A 6,161-nucleotide genomic window follows, 5' to 3' on the forward strand; every position below is an offset into this window, starting at 1 on the left:
TGGCATATCATGAGTGGAGCTCGATATCTCAACACTACCCCTTGAGCTCAATCCCAATTCTTGCACACCAAGCAGGTCTCTGAACTTGTGCAACTTCTCTGCACCCAATGCCTTCGTGAATATGTCATCTACTTGATCCTCTGTGCTGACATAAACTAGATCAATAAAACCTACTAGAACCTTCTCCCACACACAGTGATAATGCACCTAAATGTGCTTTGTTCTAGCATGATACACTGGGTTATTTGCCAAGTGTATACTACTCATGTTGTTACAATAAATGACAACTAGCCCTAAAGTAGCTTATGCAACCAAGCTACCTCACATGCAGCCATTGCTGCACCCTTGTACTCAGCCTCTGTACTCGATAAGGCAACTGTAGGTTGTTTCTTGCTACTCCAAGTGACTGCAGCACTCCCAAAAGAGAACATATATCCACTTGTAGATCGTCTATCAGAAATACTACTAGCCCAATCAGCATCAGTGTATCCATGCAACTGTATCTGAACCCCAGTCTCATAAAATAGTCCATACTGCAATGTGGAATTCACATACCTCAACATGCATCTAGCCACATCCAAATGCGGTTTCCTTTATATAAACTGACTTACCAACCCAACAGCATAGCTCAAATCTGGCATGGTAATAGTCATATAAATTAAACTTCCTACTATGCATCTGTACATAGTAGGGTCTTCCAAAAGCTCACCTGCATCGTGCTCAACTTCACATTTTGCTCCAAAGGAGCTGAAATTAGGCTTACAGCCTGTCATCCCATATTTGGACAGCATGTCCAATCCATACTGCCTCTGCAAGAGCCATATCCCACTTGTGGATCTAATCACCTCAATGCCTAAGAAGTAACGCAGCTCTCCCAAATCCTTCATCTCAAACTTCTGCTTCAATAGCATTTTCACATGAAGGATATCTTCATCACTATCACTTGTGATGATCAAATCATCAACATAAATGACAAGCAGCATTATGCTTTCTTTGTTTTTCTCACATAAAGTGAGAAGTTTGCCTTGGAAATATGAAAGCCAATAGTGAAAAGATACTGTCCTATCTTGTTAGACCATGCTCTGGGTGCTTGCTTCAAGCCATACAAGGATTTCTTTAACCTACAAAAAAACTTAGGATGAACAGCATGAACATAATCTGGTGGCTACTCCATATAGACCTCTTCTTGTAAATCACCATGCAAGAAAGCATTCTTTACATCCATCTGATGTAAAGACCATCCCTTTGATGCAGCCATAGAAATGAGTTCTCTAAATTTGCCATCCTTGTAATCGGACTGAATGTTTCTTCATAATCAATGCCATATGTTTGTGCATACCCCTTGACAACTAATCTTGCCTTGTATCTGTTCACAGAACCATTTGCATTGTGCTTTACCTTATAAACCCACTTGCAGCCAATTGCATTCTTGTCTTTAGGCAAAGGCACCAATTCCCATGTAGCATTTGCTTCCAAGTTATCCATGGATTTCTCCCATTTTTCTTGTCCCATGGCTTGCTCAAAAGAAGTGGGTTCTAGTTCATGTATCACTTTGACCATATAGGCATAGTGAATGGCTGTAAATCCATCATATTTCAGCCTATCCATAGGATACCTAGCTCTAGTAGACCTATGCAAAATAGGCGCACTACCAAGTGCTCTCAAAACATCCCTTGTCTTCTTACTCCAGGTGTGATAATAGAAGGAATACCCAACTCATCATCAAGGCTCTATTTTGAGCCACTGGATTCACCATCCACATAAGAGTGACCTACATTCACATCAACCATGGGCTGATCTACTTTCTCTTTTCCTTTTCGTGATACTTGCATACCACTATCTACATTGCTTTGAGGAGATTCTCCTGATCTCACTCTGCCTGTCCATGGTAAAGTATGTGAACCACTGCTAGAGGACACTACAAGTCCGCTAATATTTTATGATTGATGCTGTGAATTCTCTGCAGCATTACCATTTTGTGCATCTACATCATCAATCACATTTACTGGTTTATACCAACTACTCATCTCATCAAAAACATCTCTACTCACTGTAAACTTATGAGTAGAAGGGTTATAGCATCTATACCCTTTCTGCTACAGAGAATAACCAATAAAGATGCACTTCTCAGCTTTTCGGTCCAACTTGAATCTCAACTCATCTGGCACATGAACATAGGCAATGCAACCAAAAACTTTCAAATGAGAAATATCTGGTTTCCTACCAGTATACCTCTCCTCTAGCGTCATGCCATGTATTGCTGCAGTGGGAGTCTTGTTCATTATGTAGACTGCTGTAGCAATTGCTTCAGCCCAATAATAATCTGGCAGGTCTTTTTCGTTGAGCATGGCAAGAGATACCTCTCCAATATGCCTATTTTTCCTTTTTGCAAGTCCATTTTGCTGTGGGGTATGACTGCATGGATATTGCTGCCTTATGCCATGCTCCTGCAGAAAACTTGCAAACTCATTTGAGAGGTACTCTCCCCCTCCATCAGACCTTAGGCATTTTATTTGCAGGCCTAATTCTTTTTCAACCATAGCTTTAAAAGCTTTGAAATACCCAAACACTTCACTTTTCTTTTTCATAAAATACACCCAAACTTTTCTGCTTTAGTCATCAATAAAAGTGATAAAATAATGACAGCCTCCAATAGATGCAGCTTTAGTAGTCCACACATAAGAGTGGATTAATTCCAATGGCCTCTTACTCTCTTGAACATGTCTAGGAAATGGTTTCCTTGCTTGTTTTCCAAATTGACAGGCTTCACATACATTATGCATTTTTGCAACCTTGAACTTAGGCAATCCTGTAACAATATTTTGGGCCTGCATTAATTTAAGTCATTGTACATTAACATGACCAATGCATTCATGCCAGATATCAATATCTACAACTACACCGGTCCCATGTGCAAACATTGCTGCACTCAATTTAGGCATATCCACATCCAACATAAACATCATGCCCTTCTTCTTCCCTTTTGCTATCAAGTGACCTTTATTTTTCATATCCTCAACAAAGCATCCATGAGGATCGAATCTGACCTGCAAGCCTTGCTCAACTGTTTGACCAACATAAATGAGGTTCTTGGTGATATTCAGGACATGAAATACAGTAGACAGGTATTTCTTTTTTCCATCCTGCATAGACAAAGGAATTTTACCAATCTGCACAATAGGATGTGCAGTATCATATCCAGTTCATACCACACATCATTGCTTTCTTCTGCACTTGTCACAGAATTGTTCATGAGTTGCACCATAAACAGATGCTCATTTTTGTCATCACCCTATTTACTAGAGGATGCATAGTTGCCTTGCTGCAATTTTCAAAGCATGATGTCATTTTGCTTTCTATAGCAGTCTTTAACCATATCACCCATTTTACCATAGTAGTAGCATTCAACATTGTTGTTTGCATTTTGGCTTCTCTGCCATCCACCACGACCTCTTTGGCAGGAGAGGGGAATGAAGGGATTGAGAGGGTGAGAGGAGATGAAGGGGGATAGAGTTGCAATCACAAGTGGCAATAGCATGAAATAAGGACACAACTCATGAAAGATGAGAGAGCTTCTCACCCCCTTTTACCCTTCTTGCTTCACGCTTCCCTCTCCCCCTCCCTCTTCTTCTCCCACTCCCTCTCCCCTTCTTTTGGCTCCTTCTTCTCTTGAGGATTCACATTTTTATGACTCTGGGAGGCATTGGCATGACCCTCTTAGACCATATGTGTTTGCATTTATCTCATAAGGAGTAGTAGGCGGAGAGGTTCCCTCATTATTCCTTAAATATACCCATGACATGTTAGTCACTACTGGACTACACATTGAAGAACTTGACCAAGAAATACTTGGTAGCCTCATGCAATGCTTCTAGAGAAGATCTTTACCATCACTTTGTCAATCCAAAGTGTTTGCATATGGATCTAACAATTCACCGAAAAGGAACTTGGGTATGGCACATGTAAGATATTTTAATTCCCCCTTGATCTCCTTGACGATGCATGAATACTGTTGAAAAATTCATGCCATCCCTCATTTTGCATTTAAATAATTTTTTTCAAGATCCTAGCTAGTTTCTTTACTCTAGCCATCTTCAAACAATATGGGAGTCATCACAATGAGATAAGGGAGTTTCAAAATAAGATAGTTGTCTTGGAATCATCACAACATGATAAGAGGGTTTTAGAATCAAAGAAGGAGCCCTGATCATGTTGTGTTGATCTTTAAAAAAAAAGGAATGAACAAAAATCAACTAAGCATTTTAGAATCAATAGAGGGTCCCTAATCACATTATGATGATTTCAAAGACAAAGTGAATAAGAAAAACCCAAATCATCATGCCATAAGGGAGCTTCGAGATCAACGGAGAGGTACTAATTGTGTTGGATGATTAGAAAAAAAAAAAGAATAACTTGATGTAAGGAGTTTCAAGATCAATGGATGGGTCTAGGAATCATCACAATGCAATACGTGAGTTTCAAAACAAAAAAGTGAGTAAGAAAAACTTGACAGATCTAGGAGTCATTAGAACGAAATTATGTATTTGGGTAGTGACTCCATCTGTAATGGGGATCTTGAAGGTATGACTTCAGAGACTCCTCTTCTGAACAACTCCTCATGAGAGAATTGCAAAGCAAGAACCTAACAGTTGTGTCATGAAAGTGCTTAGCAGATTGTGACAATGTGATTCCACAAGAGAGAAGGAGGAGGAGGGAGAGAGGAAGGGAAGAGAAGGGAGGGGAGGGATTCTAGAAGAGAGGGGGGGAGTGAAAGGGGGTGACAATCACAAGGCAATTACACAATGGAAAATCAAGAAGTCTCAACTCAATACCACAATGGAGAGAATGAGAGAGCTTGTACTCCCAAATGTTTGCAATACACAACGAAGACCAAAGTCAACAATTTGGTCGTATATACAATCCATCGGTGATGATGGTGGCATTGAGAGAGACGATGCCTCAAGGAGATGCCGCATAGAGTGACATGGTTGCATATTGGTACGTGATCTTGCAACAACTCCACACTACTTCTTGCTACACCATTATTTTGCAAGCCATCAAGATTTCAATCCAAGAGTTTAGCACTGAGAGCTTGTGCATCATAGGACACTCCCTATTTCTCACAAACCCCATCGATACCCACCTCTTTAGTCCCCCTTTTCCTTCCTACCCTCTCCCTTTCAAGAGCCCTCAGTGGAATCTTGCCCTCTACCTCCTTCGCATGACCTCTGTCACCACCCTCTCCCAATATCTCCTCAACTCCAACAGCAAACAAGTTGCCTCTCACTCCTTCTTTTCCCTTTAGAATTGGTTTTCTCACCTTTACCTCAATCCCAATGATCCCTTATTCTCCTCCTACATTGGCTATTTCACCAGTCGTGATTTTATGGAAAATATTGGAGCTGGTACCCTCACTCAGCATTCATCTCCTCTGTCTCTACATGGAACTATCCAATAGTACTATTTGGAAACTCATTGGGGGAATGCAAATCCCTTCATCTAATCCCTTGTGCTTCCCTTCATGTTGTGGAGAAGAGCTCCAAAAAACTTGTCAAAGCACATGGCTTGCATCAATGGTGGTCACCAAAACTCCCAATTCATCATTGGCAAGTGAATTTCAATGTCCAATAGTTGCAGAGGGTATAGAGAAGGATCAACCTAAATGAAGAAAAGCTTATTCCAGTAGGTACATCTATAGATAAGGCTATGAGCCTTAGAGCTTGCAAAGGTGAAGACCACTAGAAAGGAAGGAAAGTGGGCTATCTATGGAGATGGCAGGGCATTGATCAAAGACTTTGAAGCAAAAGCGATAGACCCTCAATCTATAACTGATGTATGATCTTCATTTGCTCTCCCTTTTTTGGTTTTGGTTCCTCACCTGTATTGGATGTCTTCCTAATTTTGCACCTTCCAAATTTCTCTGAAATTTTATAGAGTATATTGTGTGTTTGCTTTTTGAGATTATGATCCGTATATATATGTATGATCCTAAAGTGGACATATATTTATGATTATTATCAACGTCTATATGTAATCCTTGCTATGGATGGCAAATTATCTTATTTGAAGCTACGTGACAAGAGGGCCCACACTTATTTTGAAAAGAATCTCACATTCTTTTGGTTTAAAACTTTCTTCATGCGCCTTTAGAAGGGAAGGCT

The 6,161-nt window shown here is 40.2% G+C and overlaps 1 pseudogene; it reads left to right on the forward strand.

Moving 5' to 3' along the window:
• The first annotated feature begins 4,933 nt into the window (after positions 1-4,933).
• LOC147882820 (GDSL esterase/lipase At4g10955-like) lies at positions 4,934-5,631 on the forward strand (annotated as a pseudogene).
• Positions 5,632-6,161: the final 530 nt, after the last annotated feature.

This window comes from Dipteris shenzhenensis, chromosome 29, assembly GCF_047967505.1.
Source record: "Dipteris shenzhenensis isolate YYH24624 ecotype China chromosome 29, Dip_SZ_1.0, whole genome shotgun sequence".
NCBI lineage: Eukaryota > Viridiplantae > Streptophyta > Polypodiopsida > Gleicheniales > Dipteridaceae > Dipteris > Dipteris shenzhenensis.